Below are 25975 nucleotides of genomic sequence, written 5' to 3' on the forward strand. Positions count from 1 at the left end.
ATTACCAAGCCCATTCTCTTAAACACTGGAATTCTACATCAAGAGAGCATTCAGCTGTACGTTCTCCCTTCTACAGTCAACCAAGTAATCTTAAGGTTACCTTGGTTAAGGGAACATCAACTTCGACTGGATTGGGCTTCTTCACAAATCACCAATTGGAGCCCATTCTGCTTCCAGAATTGTTTAAAGAACATCCAGAAATGTCAGATTTCAGTTACTCAGCTCTCCTCTGGTATTCCCGTCCCTTATGAAGAATTTGCGGACGTTTTCAGTCAACAACAAGCTGAATCTTTACCACCACATAGACAGTATGATTGTGCCATTGACCTTCTTCCAGGGAAGACTCCTCCCAGGGGTAGGATTTATACCCTGTCCGAACCAGAGTCACTAGCTCTGAAACAATATATTGAGGAGAATTTAGCATGTGGTTTTATCAGACCCTCTACATCCCCTGCCGGAGCGGGTTTTTTTTTTTTGTTAAGAAGAAGGACGGGTCTTTAAGACCCTGTATTGACTACCGTGGTCTAAACAACATTACCAGGAAAAATAGATATCCTATTCCGCTCATTTCAGAACTCTTTGATCGGATTAAAGGAGCTCAAATTTTCACCAAGTTGGACTTAAGAGGAGCTTACAATTTGATTCGCATACGAGCCGGAGATGAGTGGAAAACGGCATTTAACACTCATGATGGACATTATGAATACAGGGTAATGCCGTTTGGACTGTGTAATGCTCCGGCTGTATTCCAAGCCATGATCAACGATATCTTTCGTGATCTCCTTTATTCCCATGTTATTGTTAGGGATGTGAATTGTGTTTTGACGATTTAAAATATCGTCCGATATATTTTAAATCGTCAAAAATCGTTAGGGCTACGATACAATACCAATTCCCCCGATTTATCGTCAAAAAATCGTAAATCGGGGGAAGGGGGAGGGCAGGAAAACCGGCACACTAAAACCAACCCCCGACCCTTTAAATTAAATCCCCCACCCTCCCGAACCCCCCCCCCCCCAAATGCCTTAAATTACCTGGGGGTCCAGCGGCGGTCCGGAACGGTCTCCTGCAATTGAATCGTGTTGTCTTCAGCCGGCTCCATTCTGCGCCGCCATTTTGCAAAATGGCGGCGCAAAATGGCGGCGGCCATAGACATACCCCTCATTCAGTAAGGGGCCGAAAACGCGTGTTCAACCCCCCCGAACCTAATAGCGCCCACAACATGCAAATGCATGTTGATGGCCCTATTAGGTATTCCCTGGCGATTCAGAAAGGAAAATGTGCAGCCAACCCGCATATTTTACTTTCAGAAATTAGCGCCTACCCAAAGGTAGGTGCTAATTTCTTCGGACTCCGGGAAAGTGCACAGAAAAGCAGTAAAAACTGCTTTTCTCTGCACCCTCCAACTTAATATCATGGCGATATTAAGTTGGAGGTCCCGAAAGTTACCAAAAGTAAAAAAAAAAAAAATAAATTTGAAGTTGGCCTGTGGCTCGCGGGTCGAAAACCGGATGCTCAATTTTGCCAGCGTCCAGTTTCCGAACCCGTGGCTGTCAGCGGGCTCAAGAACCGACGCAGGCAAAATTGAGCGTTGGCTGTCAAACCCACTGACAGCCACCGCTCTGGTCCAAAAGGAGGCGCTAGGGAAGCACTAGTGTCCCTAGTGCCTCCTTTTACCTGTTTTTACCGCCGGGCCTAATTTGCATACTGAATCACGCGCACAGGAGGCGCCCGCTCTCCCGCTGACTTTACTGTATCAGCCCGTAAATGGGCATTATGGTCTTTATCTGCTGTCTTTTCTAGGAGTCTTTATCTGCTGTCTTTTCTAGGAGTGTTACTGTAAATTAAACATGTAATCATTTGGAAATGAGGCCAATATTCAAAATGGCACTTATCCGGCTAAGTTGTACTGCTGAATATCAAGTTAGGATCAGTGGGCACCACTTATCTAGATAAATCACTTACCTGGCTAACTCTGGTTGGGCCAAAGGGCTGTCCTAAAATTGGCTAACTAGTGTTATTTATACACAGCTATCTTAAAGTTATCCACCTAACTAGCAGAGCCACACAGCAGCTGAATGTGGACCTCAAGATGTTAATATTCTTGCAGTGAAATTCTTACAGGAATGTTATTTTGGCAGTGATTTCAAAAGCCAAATTACCTATATTGCAATGCTAAATTAAAACTATAACATGAATGGGCTGCTTTTTAAATTATGTTTCCAGAATCACAGTCTTGTATTGAGATTACAGTATTCATTATCAGTAGCATTCTTCTTTTTTTAAAAAACAGTCATAAAAATGCTTTTCAAGCCCATTCTAGTATGCTCTGTGGCTTGTAGTCATGTTGTTTTGGAAAATTACTAAGTCCAAATTGCGGTGGAAAGAGCTTTATGAAAGCTAAAGACTTAATTGGTCTGCCAAAGTTGAGGCAGGTTTGCAAAAAAACTAATGTTGAAGTCATGTATTTCATTTATATAGCACAATTCATTCCAGCTGTTGCAGTGTCATGAATTTTAGCTTTAGGACTGTATTTTATCTATATTTATTATTAATATTTGAACTGCACAGGAAGGCCTATGTATTAGGAATAATAAAATAATATAGAATACAAAATTGCAAATGCCAATAAGAATGCTTACAACATGAAAAGAGAAGAAAAGGTAGCTTGTTCAATTTATCACTTTTGTCTAACTGTCATTATTCTTTAATCAGGAGTAAAATTACAGCCCTTGAGAAAGTAAAATTATTTTGAGAATGGAAGAAATGCAGGTATATTCATGTTTCCAGGAGGCCTATTTTCACCTGTTTTGTAGTAATCGGATATACATTTTTAGCCCTAATACCTTTATACAGAAGTGGCTCGAGAATTAAATGCCCATCATTTCTCCCTAAGGGGAAATTTCCTCATTTTGAATAGTTAAACCATCAAAAACATAGACTAAGACAGCAGATAAGAACTGCAGGGCCCATCTAATCACCTCAAACTACTTCTTGTTGAAGGCTGTTGATTTCAGGATTCACTTGTTTGTGGTTAAGATCTTCGATGTGTATCCCATACTTTGTTAAATTCTGCTGCCAGTATTGCCTCTACTACTTTTCAGAAGACTGTTCCATGCATGAATCACCCTCTCCAGGAAATGACAATTTCTTATGATACCCTTGAATTTCCACCCTTTAAGTTTCCTATCATTAGGGATGGGCACTCAGGAGATATGAAATAGGAAATGAGATGAAATTTCCTATTTCATTTTATTTCATTCTCAAAGCAATGAAATTTAGTTGGTTTTCACATTTCGTTTTGAAAACAAAAAAATTGATCCATCGGGCCTAGGCCCACTCGAAGCAGGTGTCTTGCCTATGGAATAAGATAAGGATCAAAGCAGGGACCCAGTCTACATCTGAGCCGGTTTCAGTTCCTGGGTCTAGGCCCGAGGCCGGGGCCTCACTTAGGCATAGGCCATAGCTCGACGCAGGAGCCACAACCCTAAGCCTAAGAATGACACCAGGGTCTCGGCCAAGGCCTGGGCTCAACACCAGAGCCTTGGCTGAGATCCCAAAAATTGAAAAATCTTAATTGCAACTCAGTCTGGAGACTGGATCCTGATGCCACAGCCTTGGTTCAGATCCAGGACTGATGCTGTGGCCTGACCTGGAGGCCAGGTCCCAATGCCTGGACCTCAGCATAGGCCAGAGACCAGACCCAGGCCTGGCACCACAGCCCAATCTGGAGGCTGGATCCTGATGCCTGGGCTTTGGCCTGATGCTGCATCCTGGTCTGGAAACTAGGTCCTGATGCCAGGGCCTCAACCCGGACCCAGGTGTGATACATTAAAATGGCGCCCTTCACTAGGGAGGATGCACCAGAATTAATTAACTCTGGTGCCTCCCTAGCAGACAACATAATTTGTCTAAGAAGAAAGAAGATTGGAAGGAAGACATCTGAGACCTGGGTGTTGGGCCCAGGCCTGACCATGGGCCAAGACCCCCATGTTGGGGGTCTCGGCCCCAACACGTCCCCCCTAGCGAAGCCCCAGGACTTACCCGTGTCCCGGGGCTTGCGTGCACTGCCGAGCCTATGCAAAATAGGCTCAGCACACACAGGGGTTTTTTAAAAGGGTTACGCGCATAACTTATGTGCGTAACCATTTTAAAATCCAGCCGTTAGTGTAACTGGGTTCAAAAAAGTTCCCGGAGGAAAAGTCCATTAACTGCTATTAATCAAGTTCACTTAGGGAATAGCCACTGCTATTAATTGCATCAGTAGCATGGGATCTTCTTGGTGTTTTGGTAATTGCCAGGTTCTTCTTGCCTCTTTTAGCCTCTGTTGGAAACAGGATGCTGGGCTTGACCCAGCATGGCAATTTCTTATGTTCCTTATGTTCTTAGAATGTCTCAATCATATCCCTCATTCTCTCTCTCTTTTGAGGTTATACATATTTAGGTCCTTAGTCTCATTTCAGACCTGCCACCATTTTGGTAGTTTCCTCTACATTCTATGCTGGCTATATCCCACTGGAGATAGGGCCTCCAGAAATGGAGACAATACTCCAGCTGAAGTAAACAATGAGCTGCACAGAGCCATTTTTTTCTGATTATTCCTCTCTCTATGTACAATAGCATTCCTTTCGGTCTGGCCACTGCCTTGTCATGAGGTTTTGAGACCTAGAGTTAATAATATACGATTACCGTGAGTTCTTTCTTTTAGATGGTGCACATAATTATCCCTTGCTCCCTCCCCATTGCATTCTGTTTCTTTAGATTTTCGAATCTTAACTATATTTTTGCATTGAAAATTAGTTGCCGAGCACACAACTACCTGTCAGACTTTCTTAAATCACTCCTTATTTTGTCTGCTCTGTCGAGTGTCCATTCTATGATAGACCTTAATGTTATATGCAAGAAGATAAGCCTTCTCTACTAACCCTGCAACAGTATGTTGGACAGAACTGGCCTGGAATGAATCCCTTAAGTATTCCACTGATAACTCATTTTTCCTCAGAGTGAACTCCATTTACCACTGCCATTTATTGTTTATCATTCATTCATTCAGTTTTTTGCCCAGTCAGCTACCTTGTGTCCCACCCCCCCAGGGCTAGTCAGTTTATTTATGTGAGCTAGTGTCAAAAGCTTTGCTGAAGTCCCATTATACCAAATCTAGTGCACACCTCTGTTCGCCCAATCAAATAAATTCATCACATTTGTTTGACACCAACTTCCACAAGTAAAATCATGCTGCCTTGGATCCTGCAACCAGCTAGATTCAAGACACTTCATTATTCTTTATTCTAGTGGCATCTCCATTAATTTATCCACCACCAAGGTCAAACTGTTTAGCCTGTAGTTACAAACCTCATCTCTATTACTATCTTCATGAGGAAGGATAACATTTGCCCTTCTCTGGTCTTCTGGAACTACATCTGTCTCTAAAGATTGATTGAACACTACAGTTCTATCAGTGAAATCTCTTTTAGGTTCTTAAAGGAGTAATTTGAAAGCCATTTATGCATATAAAACCTGTTTTTACACACGCAAATGTCTGATTTAAAAATGGCCCAGGCTCAGTGTATGCAAAAAATAAATATAACCCATTTTCATGTACATATTTACATGCATTGAGGAGAGATGTGCTAGGGGGCACATTTGGGCAGAATATGGCATTTATGCTCATGCTTTTTGATTTTGTAAAGTATGGAGCAGATTTTAAAAGACTTATGCGTGTAAATCCAGGAGGATTTACGCGCATAGGGGGTTTCGCGCGCCGGGCCTATTTTCAAAAGGCCCGGCAGCATGCGTAAAGCCCCGGGATGCGCATATGTCCCTGGGCTTTGTGAAAGGGGTGGGACGGGGGAAGGGGTGGGGGTGGGGCACCAGTCCTGGAGCGGGGTGGGGGCGAGGCCGAAGCCTCCGGCATAACTTGCCGGCAGCAAGTTGTGACTATCAGAGGCAGGCGTAACTTACAAAATAAAGGTAGGGGGGATTTAGGTAGGGCTGGGGGGTGGGTAGATAGGGGAAGGGAGGGAACGGGGCCATCGAATCTCCCCTAGGGCTCGGCGCGCGCAAGGTGCACTAGTGTGCACCCCCTTGCACGCGCCAACCACTGATTTTATAACATGCGCGTGGCTGCGCGCGCATGTTATAAAATAGGGCATACATTTGTGCGCGTCGGGTTGCGCGCACAAATGTACGCCTGCATGTATGTCTTAAAATCCAGCCCTATGTGAATAAGTTACACTCTACAAAGAGAGAATAAGTGTGCATATTGGGCCAATTACTTGAATATTTATTTATTTATTTAAAGAATTTATATACCGGGGTTCCTGTATAGTATACATATCACCCCGGTTTACAAGGAACCATAACTATCGCTAAGGATCGCTTCATTTAGCGGTTTACATTGAACATTTAGTGGTTCAAAGCAAACATGTATATAAACATGTATATAAGTTAGCTTTGAAAATACTTGGTAAATCTGTGTGCACAATGTATACATAGACTTTACTGTGTTCTAGGATATATCCCATCTTTCCCCATGTTCACTTTCTCTTTTCTTAGTTCTATGTAAACCCTCTGTCCTGTATATTATATAGCATTGTCCTCACTATCATATATAGCTCTGCACATTATCAGTGGTCCTAATCTTTTCCCTTCATAGTAGGAGATGAAGCTAAGGGATTTCTTCAGTATTTTTGCTTTACCCTTCTCACTCTCCTTATCCCTTCATTCTCATGGTTTTACATTATCCTTTCACTGACCTACCTGATAAAAAAGGGATGCACCTCACTTTACCACCTCAGTTGTCTTATTTTCAATTTGTGCCTTTGCTGTCCTGACTGCATAACCTGTTTCTCTCAGTGTTTGTAGATGCTCTTCCTTGTCACCCTTTTCTGAGATTGCTGGTATCTTTTGAAAGCTCAACTTTGTATCGTTCTTCACCAACCTCATTTGAAAACCACACCAGTCTTTTTTCTTTCTCGTACATTTAATTTCCTATCACACGTAAAGATACAATTCTGAAGTGTGAGATTGCAGGTTGTCAACTTAGAAGTTATTATAAAAGTAGGTCTCAGTCCAATCCTAGAGGCTCCCTTTCTTCCCCTCCCGCCAACAAGTACTCAAGAATTATGAAAATCAACCTGAAACTTAGGCCCCCAGTATTCAGTGCCATTTAGCCATTTAAATTCAGACTTAGCCAGCTAAATATCACTATTTGAATATTTGGGCATGGTCAGCAGCTACCTCTTAGCTGGCTAATTTTTATCTAACTAAAAGGTTACTTGGCTAAGTGAGTGGCGGTATGGGGTTATTGTATAGCAGAGACACTTGTCTGGCTAACTTAGGCCAGAATTCATCAAAATATCACATGCAATAGGAAGAGGGCATGTTTTATGGTAATAGCGCACTTTGCGATAAATAGGCTATCTTAGCGCTTTGCGTAGGTATTACCGCAGAGTGCGATAACTTTTTTGCACTTTATGGTAAGTACCACAATTGTTGTAATTCCTACCTACAACCACTAGGTGGGGGAGAGAGAGCCTAGTTTGATGGACTCTCTACCTGGGTAACATCAAGCTAGGTTGAGAGAACATTGTACAAATCTCATCTTTGTGTGAGTTTCCTCACTCCGAAGGACATCAAATCTTCACAAGAGTGTACTGTTCTGTTTGTACATCTCACTCTGAATGTCAAAATGGCCCCTAATCCCTACACTACTACCTAAACCTCACCTCAAGTAACTAGGTGGTCCTTATATAGAGGTGTGAATACTTAACTACTATAAGTGCCTTATAGCTAGTCTCTGTCTCTGTCTTTCTCTTTCTCTCTCTCTCTCTCAAAAACCCACTTGGACAGAGATTCCTCCCCCTTTTTCAAATTAGCATTGCACTATGTGTTATGGTCTTTTTGCATGTGAAAAGCCCATAACGCGGCTTGGAAAATAACCCCCTTAGCCAGTTAATGCCCTTAGTTAGCCAGATAAGTTTAGACTGTCCTAAAGTTAACCAGATAAACTTATCTGGCTAACTGTAAGATAGCTGAGTATATATAGTGGTACAGCCATGCCACTGAATATCCTGTTCCAGGTTAGCCAGATAAGTTTATCTTGCTAAATTGTGCAACCTGATACTTGTTAAATATCAGCCCCTTAGACCCTAAGTAGCCATATGTTTTTCAAGTATGTTCTGTGTGTCTGTCTTGAAAACCAGACCTGTTCAGTGAGCTGCTTTTACTGAGTTAAAAATGACTGGAGTACAAACAAATTGATTTTTGAGACAAATTTGATGCTAACTCTCTCTTGTTTTGAAAGGGACTCTAGTATGCAAAATAATTGATGACATGTTATTACAAGTTGATGATGTAGCCTAAAGAAGATATTTAAATATTCTTTACACAGGTGCTCCTGTTTGCTGATTACATTATAAACACCTGAATATGGTGTAGTTTTGGATTACAAATTCCTCCTGGAACAGATTTGGATTAAGTTGCAAACACGCATTGGGAACATCTCTGAATAGGTAATGTACTTTTTAATATTATGATTACTGTATTTTGTGTATTTGTTGTAATTGATTGAAATGATTTTTTTCAAAAAGGTCTGCAATTTAACATTGAGATAGTGGCTTTTCCCACACAGATTTTGACACAATTTATCACCAGTGCTAAACTTCACCTAAATTCAAGTGCATGTTCTGTGCCTTCATTATCTTTTGTCATACGTACACTACGATGTATATTCAAGTAAATTGTGCTACAGGAGTTCCCAATTAATAATGGAAAATTAATACTTAAGAAAATGGGGTTAATTTGATTTGGTTGTCTTTAAAAGGTCTATTTGTCTTGAAGTCTGATTTTTTTTGGATTAGGGCTCATGACCTCTTTGTAGACAAAGAATCCAGAGACATTAGCCAGAGGACTATAAGACTTAATCGGAGCGCACTTGCCCTTGATTGCTCCAACCTCCTTTTTTTCAATAATAAGAGAAAAATGAGGAACAGAGAGAAAGCAAAAACAGGGAACAAATGTGGAAAGAGGACATTCATGTTTCTTTCTTGTTGTTCTGTGGCCACACATAGAACGCCATAATAGCATCGCTTTTTATAGCACTGTTGTAATAGCACACTGATCTGGGGATTGTGCTTCAGTAGCACCAAGCTTCTTTATTCAAAAATTGGATGTTGCATTCATCATCAGGCACTAAAATATTTGGCTTGCAACAGCAAGTGCAAAAAAAAAAAGCACTAGTGGGGAATTGGTTTACACCAGTATCCTGCATCAGCCTCTAACACATTTTAAACTAAGAAGGTTCCACTGCTGTATGAAATCCAGCGTGACATTGCCACTAATTAGCAGCTTGCAATTGGTAGCTGAAACTTATGGTGAGCAACAGGTGATCCTGTTGATTTCAGCTAAGGTGTTTGCATCTTCTGAGTGTTGTCTGCAATTTACTTATATATTCCATTGTAGATTTTGGCTTCATACTGAAAATGTATGCTTCTTTAACAAATTGTTTAACAATTCATTTTTTTTTATTGTGTTTGAGGATTGGAAAATTATTGGTAGTTTATTTTAATTGATTGCTCATTTGAAAGAATTTAATTGAATAAAGTGTTATGGTTGCCATGTTAGTTTACTTGAATGAGCAAAAATGAAAGTCAGTAAAGAAAATAATAAGGTAATACCTTGTTATTGGATTAACATAATACATTTCATAACTATCTTGTGGGAGCTAACATTGCCTGCATTAGGTCAGAACAAAATGAACAGGTTAGATCAAAATATGATATTGCCTGATTTACTTGTATGTATAGGTAACTCACTTTTAGTTAAAAATTGTCCTAAATAAGGGATGACCAGGAAAAAGTGCTGTACTCTCCTCTTAGTGTCCCACAATCTGACCTCCTCTTTTGTCTCTGCCCCTTCCCCTCTTCTCTTTCTCTCTTCCCCTCTGTCTTCTCCTCCTCTGTCTCTCTCTCGCTGATCTAAGAACATAAGAAATTGCCATGCTGGGTCAGACCAAGGGTCCATCAAGCCCAGCGTCCTGTTTCCAACAGAGGCCAAACCAGGCCACAGGAACCTGGCAATTACCCAAACACCAAAAAAGATCCCATGCTACTGATGCAATTAATTCTTCAACATACACCAATCCAAGGGAACACTTGTGCTCTGGTGTTGCTTATGTACGGTGGCTTTATTAAAGGACAACCCATTGGTGGGTGCCCTTATCTTTCGCCCCGTCTATTATTCTTTATTATCCCAACTTCTGTGAAACCATTTTTTTCTTAAATTTTCTGCTGCTTCAGTTATTTTCTTAAAAAAAAAACCCTTTTCTCCCCGTTTTCTGAGGCGACCCGCTACTGATGTGTATATACTTATCAAGGCATCCGTCTCAACTTCTTCTCACGGGTACGCGTCTGCTAGCCCGACATGGGCCATGTTTCGGCACCTCCGTGCCTGCTTCAGGGGCTACGGGAGGGGTAGTGCTGTGTCCTAACCAGGTACACAGTGGCTGTTACGTCTCCAATTTTGTGATTGTCGTCCACGCAGAAGTATGGTCATCACAAAATTGGAGACGTAACAGCCACTGTGTACCTGGTTAGGACACAGCACTACCCCTCCCGTAGCCCCTGAAGCAGGCACGGAGGTGCCGAAACATGGCCCATGTCGGGCTAGCAGACGCGTACCCGTGAGAAGAAGTTGAGACGGATGCCTTGATAAGTATATACACATCAGTAGCGGGTCGCCTCAGAAAATGGGGAGAAAAGGGGTTTTTTTAAGAAAATAACTGAAGCAGCAGAAAATTTAAGAAAAAAATGGTTTCACAGAAGTTGGGATAATAAAGAATAATAGACGGGGCGAAAGATAAGGGCACCCACCAATGGGTTGTCCTTTAATAAAGCCACCGTACATAAGCAACACCAGAGCACAAGTGTTTCCTTGGATTGGTGTATGTTGAAGAATTACTATTGAAGGGAAGAGGTTGGTTGATGTATACTGATGCAATTAATAGCAGTGGCTATTCCCTAAGTAAAATTGATTAATAGCCATTAATGGACTTCTCCTCCAAGAACTTATCCAAACCTTTTTTGAACCCAGCTACACTAACTGCACTAACCACATCCTCTGGCAAGAAGTTCCAGAGCTTAATTGTGCATTGAGTGAAAAATAATTTTCTCCGATTAGTCTTAAATGTGTTACTTGCTAACTTCATGGAAAGCCCCCTAGTCCTTCTATTATTCGAAAGTGTAAATAACCAATTCACATCTACTCGTTCAGGACCTTGCATGATCTTAAAGACCTCTATCATATCCCCCCTCAGCCATCTCTTCTCCAAGCTGAACAGCCCTAACCTCTTCAGCCTTTCCTCATGGGAGAGATGTTCCATCCCCTTTATGATTTTGGTTGCCCTTCTCTGTACCTTCTCCATCGCAACTATATCTTTTTTGAGATGCAGCAACCAGAATTGTACACAGTATTCAAGGTGCGGTCTCACCATAGAGTGATACAGAGGCATTTATGACCTCTTCCTCTTTCTCTGTAGCTTTCTCCCTCTTTATTTTGCTACCATTTTCATCCCACCACTTCCATAGATAGGCCATTCCATAGATTTCAACATCTTCTATCCTTTCTATGAATTTCTAAATCCATAAATGATTCTGATCAAGAAGGCAGTATTGGAACTTTAATACAAATACTTAGTAGAAGTAGTTTTATCGAATAGAAGAAAATAAATTCTGTTGCACACTTCAAGCATGTTAGTTCATTTGTAGCATGGTCTAAAAATCATATTAGAACTGATGTTTACCATTAAAAATACATTTGAAACATTATTTTACAATGTGAAAATTGTGAAAACCTTTCTGTAAATGATAAAGCACTTTCAACTCTTTTAAATTTATGCAATGAATTGCTTCAATCAATAAACAAATCATCTCCTTTTATGTGAATTTTTAAAATGACATTAAAATCCTTGAGTTCAGTGGATTTCTGGAGATTACTGCATTACTTTTTAATTTAAGTTGGTTCTGCCTTCAACTTCATGCCTCACATGAACATGTCATAATCCTCGAGAAGCATAAAGCCTATTGTGCAATATTGCTTAATTAGAACATTTAACAGAGGTATACTGCTTCAGTGATCCTTGGAAGAGGCAGGAAGTCCATTACTACTGTCACTGACAGCACGCGCTTCACTAGGTTTTGAATAATAAAATTCAAAGTAGAAAACCTCACAAAGTATAGAAGTGTTTGTGTTATGGTAGAATCAAATGTCTTTCTACCGCAAAATCTGTATTCAGTTAAAAATAAATGTCTTAAATGGTATAAAAATATACATCTTTGTATATATAAATGTTGAATGTCTGCTATCTCCTAGCATCCAACAAATATTTTTTTACTCGTTCAAGTGTGTTGAAGCCAAGAAGGGGGGCGGGGGGGGGGGGGGGGGAGTTCTAAACATGAGTAATTATAAAAATGGGTATTTTTTGAACCATACTGTCATTGCATATGATGCTAAATAATTCTTATGTGAACATGTAGATCTGATCTTCCAGAGTAGACTCAGTGACTGTGTACCATATTTAGACGGTATTTATCATAATCTAGAGTACCCTAGTGATGGGAGTCATTATTTAGACAAGTGGTATCTCATAGCAGCTAATTAGATAACTCAGATGTTCCATTTGGCTTGAGCCCTAATTTAGACACAAACGTCCCTAACTTCAATTTTATAAAACTGTTAATACTACGTCGCAGATTTGGTATTTTCTTTCTAACTGAAACTGCTTGTGTGATTCTTTTATGTAAAACCTTCTAGGGCTAAGAAAGTTGTTCATGCCTCCCCCTACATTGCTTTCCCAAGGATAAGTTTGATTTAAGTTTCAAGTTTCCTTCTTCTGCCTGAGTTACCTGGAAGGACACATACACTCCTTTAAACACTTAATTCAGTAGGATTTGAATTTTCTTTCTAAAATTATACTCTAAAAATAATTTTAATAACCAGCCTGACATACAGTGTTCTCCTAGTAAGGTTGGTCTGCATTGTATAAAGACTTTAATTTTGCTGTTTTGACTTAGGATGTCTTATCGCATAGACTAGATGAAACAGAAAATAATAGCATTCCTGTGATGTACTAAAATGCATGTTGTTTGATTAAAAAAAAAACAAAACTTGAAAATGTTGTCAAAATCATAACAGATCAAAAATCATAGCTAACAATACACAAACATATGACATTTCTGGTGCCTTCATTTCTTTTGTTTGATTTGCTATGGGGTTCCTCCTTCTTGAGATGGTCTTTCTTTTGAAAGAAGCATGTACTACTCATTTTTTGGTTGAAATAGAGTTTCAGTTCCTTATTTGGTAACAGTTTTATTGAAGTAAAATAATGCAAATATAAGAAAAGTACAAGACCACATTGACCAGTGGTAATAAGTGGTAAAAGTGCCAGCATGTGGCTCTCTGAGTTGAGGCCAGATTTTGTTGCATCCAATTGATCTGCACCATGAGGTCTTGGAGAATCATGCTGCTGGGAATAAAGGAATGGGAGGAAGGGAAGGCCAAAAGTGGTTGGTGATGGTGGGAAGAATGAAGGAGTGATCTATGCACTGGAAAAAAGTGAGAAAATGGAGTCTGTTGAAAGAGTGGGGAGAAGAAGGGAGTCCCTGTTGGGAAAGAGGAGGGAGATAACATACTGGCTTGGTGAAAGAAAAATGGCAAGGGATTGGAAATAGAGTAGCGGAAAAGCATGGAGCCAGGACAGATCTGTTGGAACAGAAACCAAATAGAGGAAGAGATCAGAGTGGTGAATTAGGGGATAAGGAAGGGAAGAATGATATAAGATGGAATGATGGAATGAAGGAATGAAGGAGTAACTTAGTAGGGATGTGCAGAGGGACGCCATACATTACATTCGGGATTCGTATTCGTCGGGAGGGGCAGATACGTTGCATTCGGCAAGGGGGGCCCCCGATACGTTTATATGTTAATTCTTATTCATTTCCTGGCTAAAATTAAATTAACTATAACCCCCCACCCTCCTGATCCCCCAAGACTTACCAAAACTCCTTGGTGGTCCAGCGGGGGGTCCAGGAGCCATCTCCTGCACTCACACCTTCGGCTGCCGGTATTCAAAATGGTGCCAATAGCCTTTGACCTACTATGTCACAGAGGCTACCGGTGCCATTGGTCAGCCCCTGTCACATGGTAGGAGCAATGGATGGCCTGTGCCATTTTGAATACTGGCAGCCGATAGCCTTTGCCCTCACTATGTCACATTTTGAATACTGCCCGAGTGCAGGAGGTCACTCCCGGACCACTGCTGGACTTTTGGCAAGTTTTGTGGGGGTCAGGAGGGTCCCCCAAGACTTGCCAAAAGTCCCTAGTGGTCCAGTGGAGGTCTGGGAGCGATCTCCTGCACTCGGGCCATCGGCTGTCAGTAATCAAAATGGCGCCAATAGCCTTTGCCCTTACTATGTCACAGGGGCTACCGGTGCCATTGGTCAGCCCCTGTCACATGGTAGGAGCAATGGATGGCTGGCGCCATCTTGTGCTCCTACCATGTGACAGGGGCTGACCAATGGCACCGGTAGCCCCTGAGACATAGTAGGTCAAAGGCTATTGGCACCATTTTGAATACCGGCAGCCGAGGGTGTGAGTGCAGGAGATGGCTCCCGGACCCCCCGCTGGACCACCAGGGAGTTTTGGTAAGTCTTTGGGGGTTCAGGAGGGTAGGGGGTTTATTTAAATTGGCTCCTTTAGACGGCCAAATAATTTGGCGAAGATTCATTGTATTCGTGGGGAATCGTGATACGTTTCACTTCCCCCATGAATACAACAAATATGGTCCTATACGTTGCAGATTACTAATTCGTAGGGAACAAATGCACACCCCTATAACTTAGTAGTTACAGCAGAAGCTGAGAGTTAGGGAAGCCAGGGTTTGAATCCCACTTCTCTTACTGATGCTCCTTGTGACCTTGGGCTAATCACTTCACCCTCTATTGCCTCATTTACAAACTAAGACATGCATTATTTATTAGAGATGTGCTTCGTTTTTTTCTACCGGGTCGTTTTTCGGTTCGAATACTTCGTGGTATAATTCGGGTCTTCTCGTTTCGTTTTCGGTTCGTTTGCCCGAAAACGAAACGAGAAACCCGAAACCGGACCGAAAAACGAATCGGTAACGAAGCGAAAAAAAAAAAACCACCCCAAGCATTTAAAAACAATTTTAAGCATTTTCGTACATATATAACAACCCCCCCCCCCATCCCGATCCCTCCCCAAGACTTACAAAGATCCCTGGTGGTCCAGCGGAGTCCCGGCTTCCATTTGCCATGCCCTCCGTGCCCTAGTTCGTGCCAGTGCAAGCCGCGCGCCAAAATGGTGCCGAATAGCCCGAATGACCATGTCACAGGGGCTTTCGGCGCTATTGGTCAGCCCCTGTCACATGGCCATCGGCGCCATCTTGTGCTCCTATCATGTGACAGGAGCTGACCAATGGCGCCGAAAGCCTCTGTGACATAGTATGGGCAAAGGCTATCGGCGCCATTTTGGTTACTGGCAGCCGAAAACGAAATCGCTTTCGTACCCTTGCTGGACCCCCAGGGATTATTGGCAAGCCTTGAGGGGGTCAGGAGGGGGCTCCTGACCCCCCCAAGGCTTGCCAATAATCCCTGGGGGTCCAGCAAGGGTCCGAAAGCGATTTCGTTTTCGGCTGCCAGTAACCAAAATGGCGCCGATAGCCTTTGCCCATACTATGTCACAGAGGCTTTCGGCGCCATTGGTCAGCTCCTGTCACATGATAGGAGCACAAGATGGCGCCGATGGCCATGTGACAGGGGCTGACCAATAGCGCCGAAAGCCCCTGTGACATGGTCGTTCGGGCTATTCGGCACCATTTTGGCGCGCGGCTTGCACTGGCACGAACTAGGGCACGGAGGGCATGGCAAATGGAAGCCAGGACTCCGCTGGACCACCAGGGATCTTCGTAAGTCTTGGGGAGGGATCGGGGGGTGGTGTATTATAATTAATTTAAATTTGGGGTGGTTTTTAATTACAAAAAATAATTTTTGCCCCTCTCCCCAGGCAAACCCGAAAACAAATTTTCCCCCGAATTGCGGGGAAAATTTCGTTTCCGGTTTCGGGGGCTCCGAAATAACGGCGTTTATGTCGTGTTTCGGATACTCCGAAACAGAAACGAATTAGGAAATTTCGTTAAATTTCCTAAATAGGGCGAAAAACGAACCACATCTCTATTATTTATTGCATCACAATAATGCATGTGCTATTTATTGTATTGCAAGATGTATATGCAAATTTTAGTGAAAGGGGAGGAGTTTGAGGGATGAGAGAGAGAGAGATTGCACCTCTGCTATGTCATACATATTAGTCAACTATTTATACCATTGGAGGAGTGTCAATTAATAACTCGAAGTGTGGTTTTGGTGATGGTCTAGGGTTTTGGGGCCAGTTTTGCATTCACAGTGAAACGTACGTGTTGTAGGATGTGGACCCTTAAGCCAGAAGTGAGGGATGAAGATCGCCACAGGACAAAACTCACTGGACTCGTCTCCGGGAGGTGGCATAGTCAATGAAGAGGACTCATGAGGATCAGTTCCGGAGACAGGCAGGATGGCCCATCGAGGAGCAGATAGCCTATGAACACGAACGAGCCCCCAAGGAGTGGGTACTCGGGGTGTTCACCCAGCACGATAGGAATCAACTTGCACGAAGAAGCAGAATGGAGTCCAGGCAGATGATCCGGGGCAGGCAGCGAAGAGACGAATCAAAGTCCAGGCAGAAGGTTGAGGGCAGGCAGCGAAGAGACAAATCGAAGTACAGACAGAAGGTCCAAGGCGGACAGCGAAGAGATGAATCAAAGAGACGAGCTGAGGTCAAGTCCAGGAATCAAGCCGAGGAATGGGTCTGAAGAAGGGCAGGACCACGAAGATGGGAACACAGCAACACAGTAGCCCCAAGGCACCAAAGACAGCACAAGGCAGAGCAGCCTGAGTGCAACAGAAAAGATCTGTTGCGAAGGCACTGGAGAAGGGCAGCTGCAGGGTTTATTTATGCCAGTCGCATAGATGGGACCCGAAGGTGGATGTGGCGGGTGCTGAGCCAAACCCGATCCCCTGGGTTAAAGAGAAGGGCTGGATGGTGGTGTCTATCCGATGTGCACTTGGCTATGTCAGCAGCTGTAATCAAGTTAGCATTGGTAGTCTCCCAAAGGTTGTGCATCTGGTTTGCCGTGAGTTGGGTGGCGGGAAACAGTACAGACAGAGGTAGTGGTTGTGGAGGTTTAGGATGCCTTCCATAGACCACTTGAAAAGGAGATGACCCCGTGGCTGAGTGGACATGAGAGTTGTGTGAAAACTCCACCCAGGGTAAGAGTGAAGACCAGTCATCTTGGCGGATTATTATTAATATAGCAGAATGATGAATCCCAGGGTTGGTTAGGGAAAAAAACAGAATGTCCAAGAGAGAAAAAGGTGACCCTTGGTGAGGTCTTCCCAGTTTCTAACAAATAAAGTTTTGATTGCAAGGAGATACCAAACCTAGTAGAAAGTTAAGATGATAAATGAAGAAGTCAACTTTGCAAGAAGACACAGGGTGGAATGATGACCTTTTACTATGGCAGAAGCAGCCAAAGGTAGACAAAGAAGGCTATAAGATACAAAGTCTTTCACAGATATCCATAGGGAAAGGTAGTAGGAAGAATAGAGCTGATGACAGTTACAAGGTCCCTGAGTCCACTAATAAGAATATGAAAGATAGTGGTAGGTGGACCTTTAAAAAGTCTGAAAGAAGTCTCAGACACAAGAAGGATATGGAGTCAACAGCTTACAGAGCTTTCTTGCTAATACCCCTGCCACATAATCCTTGAAGGGACTGGCTTTTCTAAAGTGTGCAAATATGTAAGGAAAGAGAACTTCACACATGAGATAGCAACCAGAAAAGACAGAACAGTTAGCAATGTTAGTAGATAGAAGGAGCTCTGATGACAGGTTCATAGGGAAGGCTGGTTTAAAAGGAGAAAGACTACTTAATAAGAGTTGTCCAGGGGACTCTAAAACCAGACACACCAGGAAGCATAAGACATCTGGGAAATGTAGTCTGGGAATCGTTTAGAGTACCAATTAGAGTGACAGCAACAGCGTAGACAACCTGTGTTAATAAGTAAGTACAAAACACAGCTGAGGCCAATTATTGACTGAGGCTGTTAGCCTTGTGGTTAAATAGAAAGAAAGAGCTCTAACCAGGTAGAGAGAAAAGGAGAGAGAGAAAGAGGGAGATATAATGCCAGAAGACATTCCCCAGGAAGCAGACAAGCCTGGAGCCTTTTGAGTTAGGGATTGGAGCCTGCACTAAGGTACTCGAGGGAAAATGAACTCTGTGCAGTGCCTTAATAAGAAACTGTGGCTATCTTAGGGAAAGGAAGCCAGAGTTGAGAGTGCAACAGGAACACTGGCTCATTAAATAAAGTGACTTGTACTGAAAGCAGCTGTCTCATGCATGTGTGTTCCAGGGATTGTGCTCCTCCAGGCAGCAACCTGTTGCACAAGAGAGGGGTGGCTAGAAGGGCCTTTTGGGAGCATTGAAGTTCCCTTGTGAAGTGTAGAAGTGTGGAAATAGGGAAAGATACTAAGGAGCCAATTGATTCACATATTTGAAGGCTGCCCTTAGGTTCCCTTATCTGCTGGAGCTCTCAACAATATAATACAGCAACAATCCACACTAGGAAATAACCCCCTCCACCCCCCAAAAAAAAATGTAATTGGACACTGTGAGGCAGATCTTTAAACCTGCGCGCAGGCATAGATTTGTTTGCGCAACCCGGCACGAACAAATCTACGCCCGATTTAAAACATGCACGCACTGCAGCGCGCATGTTATAAAATCCAGGGTCAGCGCACGCAAGGGGGTGCACAATTGTGCAACTTGCGCGTGCTGAGCCATGCAGCCTTCCTCCGTTCCCTCCGAGGCCGCTCCGAAATCGAAGCAACCTCGGAGGGAACTTTCATTCTGCCCCCCGCACCTTCCCCTCCCTTCCCCTATCTAACCCGCCCCCCAGCCCTATCTAAAACCCCCTCCTTACCTTTATCGGGAAAGTTACGCCTGCCTCTGGGCAGGTGTAACTTGTGCGCGCCGGCTGATTGCCGGCGCGCCATCCCCGGCACAGCAGCTATTCCGGAGGCCTCGGTCCCGCTCTTGGAACACCCCCAGGCTGGCACCCCGCCCACGGCCCTGCCCCGGAATGCCCCTTTTTGAAGCTCCTGGATGTATGCACGTCCTGGGGCTTGTGCGCGCCGCCGAGCCTATGCAAGATAGGCTCGGCGCGCGCAGGGGCAGCTTTTTGGGGGTTGCACGTGTATCTTACTCGCGTAACCCTTTGAAAATCTGCCCCTATGTATAGGGAACATCCAAGTAAAACTTGTTTGCCAGATTTGTTTCCAGAGACCTTTCTAGTTCCCACCCCTCTAGTTCTCTTTTTTTTTTCTCTGAGTTTATTAAAAGAAAAACACTTTAATTATTTTTATAAATGTGTCACCATTTAGTTCTTCCACGTTTTTTGCCCCTTCTCTACTTTCCTGCCTTTCTGTAGCTCTCTGCTTCCTCTCAGCATACAGTGATGTGCCATAAAATGACAGAAGAGATTGGGCAGACCCTATTAAGAACTGCTGGAATCTGAAATACTACGGGAATAACCCAAAGAGGTGATTTTCACAGTGTTTTCTGTGAAAATCAGAGATGATCTGATCTACAGAATTTTTCTCTGTCTCTTCTTTTCCTGGATGTGCTATAGTCTCGATCTTCTAAATTCCTTAGATTAATGGGGTCTTGGGCATTTAACATAACAACATTGAAAATGATGGCAGATAAAGACCAAACTTCTTGAAAATTCACTCCCATCTTTCGATTAGTTGAGGGAAAACCAGTGGTACATACTGTTGTTCACCGCATTTAGCAGTCACCAAGGTGCATAGCTATTTCTATCTTTAATTAGTTTTGCAACATGAATTTTGCAATTACATTCTGTTTCAGTATGTACCTCCTTTGTATTTGCTGCTTGAACTGTGCCATCCTTTCCATGAAAGTAAACTGTAAATGTATTATTCAGTTTCACTTCCTTTTTATAATGTAACTTGTGTACTGAGGATTAGATATATTGTGCTTAGAAGAAAGGTGTATTTTATGAGGAAGTGACACTGAATGCAAATTATCTTGCTAGTTCTGAAAATTGTATCTTTAGCAAAGAGTTTTCCTTAACTTTTTGATGCCCAACAACTGGGAAAAAAAAAGTCACTAAACAGATATGAATATTAGGGTATTTTCAGAATTGCTTACTTTTCAGAAGGGTAATGGACAGAATCTGTGCTAGCCACTTTTGATTTTCTTTAGGGTAACACCCAAGAAAATGATTATAAACTAAACAGTTTATCATATTAATTAACTAATTAACTATTAACTATTAACTAATTAACTATTAACTATTTAACTATTAACTAATTAAAGATAGAAATAGCTATGTAAGTTATCTGTAAACCGGCACGATGTGCAAACGGTTGCCGGTATATAAAATTAAATAAATAAAATAAATAAATCATATATGTTTAGCTGCCTTTAAAACTCTAGAAAGATAACAGGTTTCTATATTTGTATGGTTTATTATGCAGTTCTGCATTGGAAAGATTAACTTTCAATTAAAATTTTTAATGCACCTCAGTAGAAAATGAGACAACAATGTTCATCAGATTATGTGTGCTATTGGCCATAATTTTTATCTTGTTATTTGCAGTATCAGAAAGGTTTGAGCTAGATCCCATTAGCTTGAAAAGGAAAAAGGTTAGGGAGATAAACATATCCATGCCTACAGGATATTATTCAGTTATTATGCTACTCATGCCAGATGCTAGGAACTTCTTTATCCCTGTGCCACTGACTGTCACTAGGTTTTTCAGAGCTATTTCTTTCCAGATCATGCTGTTTCTTAATCATGTTCTTTTACAATTTCACAAATGTGCCTTTTTATACCCATGGACAATAAACATTACAATCTCAGAAGTGATAGCACTAGCATCTGGCAATATAGCTGAAACCAGATTGAGAGGAATTCATATTATAAAAATTAAAAAAAACAAAACAAACTGAGGCACACAAAGAATGACTATTTGGGGGGAATAAGTAGAGAATAAGAACACTTTAAAGATGTAGAAATCATAATTCATGTAAATCAAAACCAACTGCCTGATTGTTTTCTTGCTGATTATTTGTTAGGTGTAGACAGACACTTCCTATGTGTGAAACATATGTTAAGTTCAAAATTGAAAAGGGACAGATGGATGATGATTCAGTGAGCTGTAAGAAAGGATAGAAAGATGTAAAGTAACCTCAAGAATAGTGCTATATGTATAGAAACCCCTGTAAAAAAACAAAAAAACAAAAAACAAACCAGTACAGCATTTGCGGCAGGTGGAGGAGAATCCATCATGAACCGGGATGAGGCATCTTGGAGTTCACATGACAGTTGCCTTCCACCAGCTCAAAGGGAGGAAGATACCGTTGAAGCAGTTGGGATGCTGAGGGTTGCCATCATTCAAAGTGCCTCGATGGAAGGTGCGACTGGCGTTGTGCCCTTGCTGCAGAAGGAGGCTGGCCACAGGTCTGATTTCGGTGTTCCAGATCTGTGGGAGGGAGAATTTTCTGCCCCCTCACTTACAGGGCCGGTGCAAGGCAAACCTTCTGGCCTGTCCCGCTTCCTGGTCCCAGCCCCGGCCCTGGCCTCATTCAATGAAACACCACTTATTTCTCTCCAATTGACTGCTTTTCTTGGCTGCGAGCAGGATGGGCACTGCTCGCAGTCAGCCGATTCTGTGCTTCTCTGGGCCACAAGCAGGGTGGGTGCTGCTCACGGCCCACCAAGTCTCTACTCCTCTTGGCCAGCGAGCAGGATAGGCTCTGCTCATGGCCCCACATGGCTGCTCTTTGTTGCCCTCTAATGGTTGGTGTTCTAGGCGACTGCATAGTTTGCCTAATGGGACGTACCGATCTTGCTCACTTACCATCAGAGAGTCATTGGATGAAATGGGGCAGTATTTATTTATTTATTTATTTATTTATTTATTTAGAGTTTTTATATACCGGCAATCATGAAAACATATCTTGTTGGTTTACATAGAATGGGGGTGCAATAAAATACATAGAACTTAAGAACAAAGAACTAGAACTGTGGTGACAGAAGGTACAGTTACATTTAACAAGGTGGCCAAACTTGGAGTAGGAAAAATAGAAAAGAGGATAGAAAATGGTTAAACAATATACAATTTAAATGTAGTATACAAAATAGATAAATGTTATAAACAAACGGCAAGGTGATTTAGGAGTGGTTCCTTTGCTGGGGGTGAGTCCTACTTCCTTTCTCCATCTAAGCCAACTGAAGTGACTCTTGATGCTTTATAGGATTTAGTTTCTAGTCTCTGGCCTAGATTTATCAAATTGCAGTAAATATCACATGCGATAGAAAAAGTGGCATGTTTTATGGTAATAGCTTATTTATCGCAGTGTGTGTTATCAGATATTACCACAAAGTGTGTTAACTTTTCACAGTAATACATACATAATTGCATTTCCTTTCCTGCAAAGTGCTCATTTCAGAGAGTGAGAGAGAGAGAGACTGACTATCTACAAGGCCCTTGTAGTAGTTAGTTATTTATGCTACTATAGGAGGCCCACCTGGTAACTCGAGGTGTGGTTAGGAGGTAGTATAGGGGGTTAAGGGCCTCTTTTACATACAGAGTGAGACGTATGAACAGAACAGTACACTCGTGTGAAGATTTGATGTCCTTTGGAGTGAGAAAACTGTTCTGTTCATACGTCTCACTCTGCTTGTAAAAGTGGCTCCTAACCCCTAAACTACTACGCAAACCTCACTAAGTGGGCCTCCTATAGTAGCAAAAATAGCTTCTTACTATGGTGCCACCACCAGAGGCACTCTCTCTCTTTCTCCCCTCCCTCCCTCATCTCAGGCCTTTCCCCCACTCTCCTTCTATATCTCAGGCCCTTCCCCAGCCTAAAAATGCCCAAATGGAATTTGTGAAAAAAATCACATAACGCATGATATCACACAGCTTAACGCAATTGAAAAAGTTGTAGTTATTTTCGGCGTTAGAACTGTGCGATATCATGCATTATGACTTTGCAAAGCCAGCCCACTTTTGCATAAATCCAGCCCCTAATCCCTCCCCTTTCAAAAATTTGCAGCGCTCTATACGTTATGGTGCTTACCGCATGCGTTAAGACGTTTTTCACATGCGAAAAAGCCTTAATGCATGCAAAAATGCCATAATGTGAGTTGATAAATGACCCAGTCTCTTTCCTTTTCTGTCTGTCACCATTGAGTTGACACTCTTTCTTCTAGCGTTAATACTCTTGCCCAGGACCATCAGAGAATATTATCAGAACAAGCTGGGCAGATTCATTCACTGGAATCCGCTGTTAAGAGGGTGGAATCAATTAACATCACTATTATTCAGGAATGGGTTCTTTGTCTCAGAAACTTGAGTTTGTGGAGAATGATCTCAGATGCTTAAACCTCCATTTTATTAACTTCCCAAAAACAGTGGATGAATTACCTCAACCAGCTTTGAGAAAATACTTTACAGAAATATTACATTTTTTTTACAAGAGAAGATTCCACCACTTAACAAGGTGTTCTGTTTTTCCATTTAGATATACCTCTGCTCAACCAGCTACTTTTCAAGTTTCTTCTGATGTTGCTAATCTGACTTCTTTTTTGGAATCAGCATTAGTTGAGATTATGGCGAGAAGTACACTATTAGTTTCCTTTTTTAATGAATCAGCCCTCCGTTCTGTCGTAAAATCTTATTTTCATGATTTGAATGTTAATTTCCCTGGCCAACCTGTCAGGCTGCATCTAGATTTGGATTGATCCACTCAAGAAAAAAGGAGAGGCTTCCTAGTTCTACAACAGGGAGGTACAGGCTCTAGAAGCCTCCTTTTAATTAAGATATTCATGTAAGTGTATTGTAAAGTTGAGATCTGAATGTTCTATCTTTTTTGTTTCTGAGCAATTGAGAAGTTTCTTAGAAAGGAGAGCACTGGGTCTTCCATCTGTATCCCCAAGTAATCAAGGGTAGACTGTATTTTGGAATGGGTTTTCATGTTAATGGCCTTTTCTATTTTTATGTGGTGTTTCTTGTTTTATTCTTCTCTTTTCTCTCCTTCCCCTCTACAGTTGGAAGGACTTAATTAAGAGGGAGTGTTTTCCTTAATTTGAAATTGTGATGTTTCCCCTTCTATATTATTTTGAATATCTCTTTGCTCTTTCTGCATAAAGTTGGACTTTGTATGAGTTTTTGAAAATGATAAATACAAAGTTAAAAAAAAAACAAAACAGTACAGCATTATAGATTTATGTATTGTCTTCCACACAAACATTTCCCAATATTTATTTACAATCATGGTGCAAAATGACATACTACACAACAACAGAAGGGTAAAAGGTATGAAAGGCATGAAGAGCCAGTTAGGAGTATTGGATGGAAAGCAGAATTATCAATACACAAAATTTTGAAATTTGTTTATGAACAATCGACTTATCGTCCAGTGCAGTTAGAGCTTGTAACATGTGCATATTGAGGAATGGCCTTTTAAAAAACTGTTTGCTCTCGATGCTTGTAAAGGTACACATGCATGTTCTGTTCTTCCATAAGATTACCAGGTATGAGCAGAGGCGTTCCCAGCAGCAGAGCTGGAGAGGGCTTTGCACTTGTGTGCATACTTTTGCATTTTCAAAAGAACGACTGTGAATTTTCCTGAAAATTGTCCATGCACAGGTGTAATTTTGTATTGGTAAATTTGATGGGATGATTTGTAAAGCAAACTTATGTGCATAAGTCTGCATTAAAAAGTCATGCAACATATGCATGTCTTTACCACCTTTGTTATGTGGGCTGTTTGAAAATTTTCCCCATTATGAATATAATGGGGTAATTTTGCAACAGCCCACATACATTTTAAATCAAATACATCCATCATTTTCACTAATTTTCAAAAGGAAAGTATAAATAGACATAGGCTTTGAAAACTATGTAGAATGTTTGTGGGAAAATGTACACACCTAAGGTGCATTTTAAGGGATACTGCACACAAATAGCGCTTATTTGTGCTATCTCTATTTAATAAACCTCGCACATATGCGCTTAAGTACCAGTGTGCAAATAACTTTGCTTGTATAAAAATGAGGCAGATTTGGGGCGTGTCAGAAGCATTCCAAGGAGGGGCCAACATTTATGCTCATAAATCCTGATTTTATAACCTGCAAACAGCGACGGTAACTTTTAAACTGGCATGCAGGCTGACGTGCACCCGGTCATGGGCCCGTTCCCAGGGATGTGGTCATTTTATAACATACATGCATATATGCATGCACTTTATAAAATAGCCTGACTGTGCCCATATGTGCACACAATTTTAAATGGACATGCATCTGTGCACGCAATTACCACTTCTGCAGCTTAAGTGGAGAGATTTTAGTAGATGCGCACCATTGCCATTACCAATTTTTCCAGTTCATTCCCAGTTCACCCAGGTAAGGAACCCCTAGTTTAATAGCCTCCCTTCTTCATTGTTAGCCCCAACCTTTAACACCCCACTGATCTGCCTAGAATTTTATGTTTTACAACTTCCACATCATCCGTAGCAGAAGTAAAGTTACGCAGTAGGGACCCTGGTGCGCGCCAATGCGCATAAATATTTATGCGTTAATTTCAAGTTGAATCCAGGAACGGGCATGCCCTGCCCAGACCACGCCCACACTGTTATAAAATGTGCTAATTTGCGCATGTGAAAGACAAGTCCTAAGGAGAATATGCAAATAATGTTTCCCCATATAATCGCTTAAAATTAGGAGCACAAATACACATGCTAGGCATATTTTATATAGTACATGCTCACTTGT

General features: G+C 41.9%; 1 protein-coding gene across 4 annotated transcripts in view; it reads left to right on the forward strand.

The window, feature by feature from the left end:
* The window catches only part of CNTN5 (contactin 5), a 2626638-nt gene that overhangs the window by 534096 nt on the left and 2066567 nt on the right, over window positions 1-25975 (forward strand). For all 4 annotated transcript variants that reach the window (XM_029602387.1, XM_029602386.1, XM_029602389.1 and 1 more), the window contains one exon: window positions 8393-8513. The gene's annotated coding sequence lies outside the window, so the exon portion shown is untranslated. The remainder of the gene's footprint in view (window positions 1-8392; window positions 8514-25975) is intronic.

Source organism: Rhinatrema bivittatum, chromosome 5 (assembly GCF_901001135.1).
Source record: "Rhinatrema bivittatum chromosome 5, aRhiBiv1.1, whole genome shotgun sequence".
In the NCBI taxonomy this organism is placed as follows: Eukaryota; Metazoa; Chordata; class Amphibia; order Gymnophiona; family Rhinatrematidae; genus Rhinatrema; species Rhinatrema bivittatum.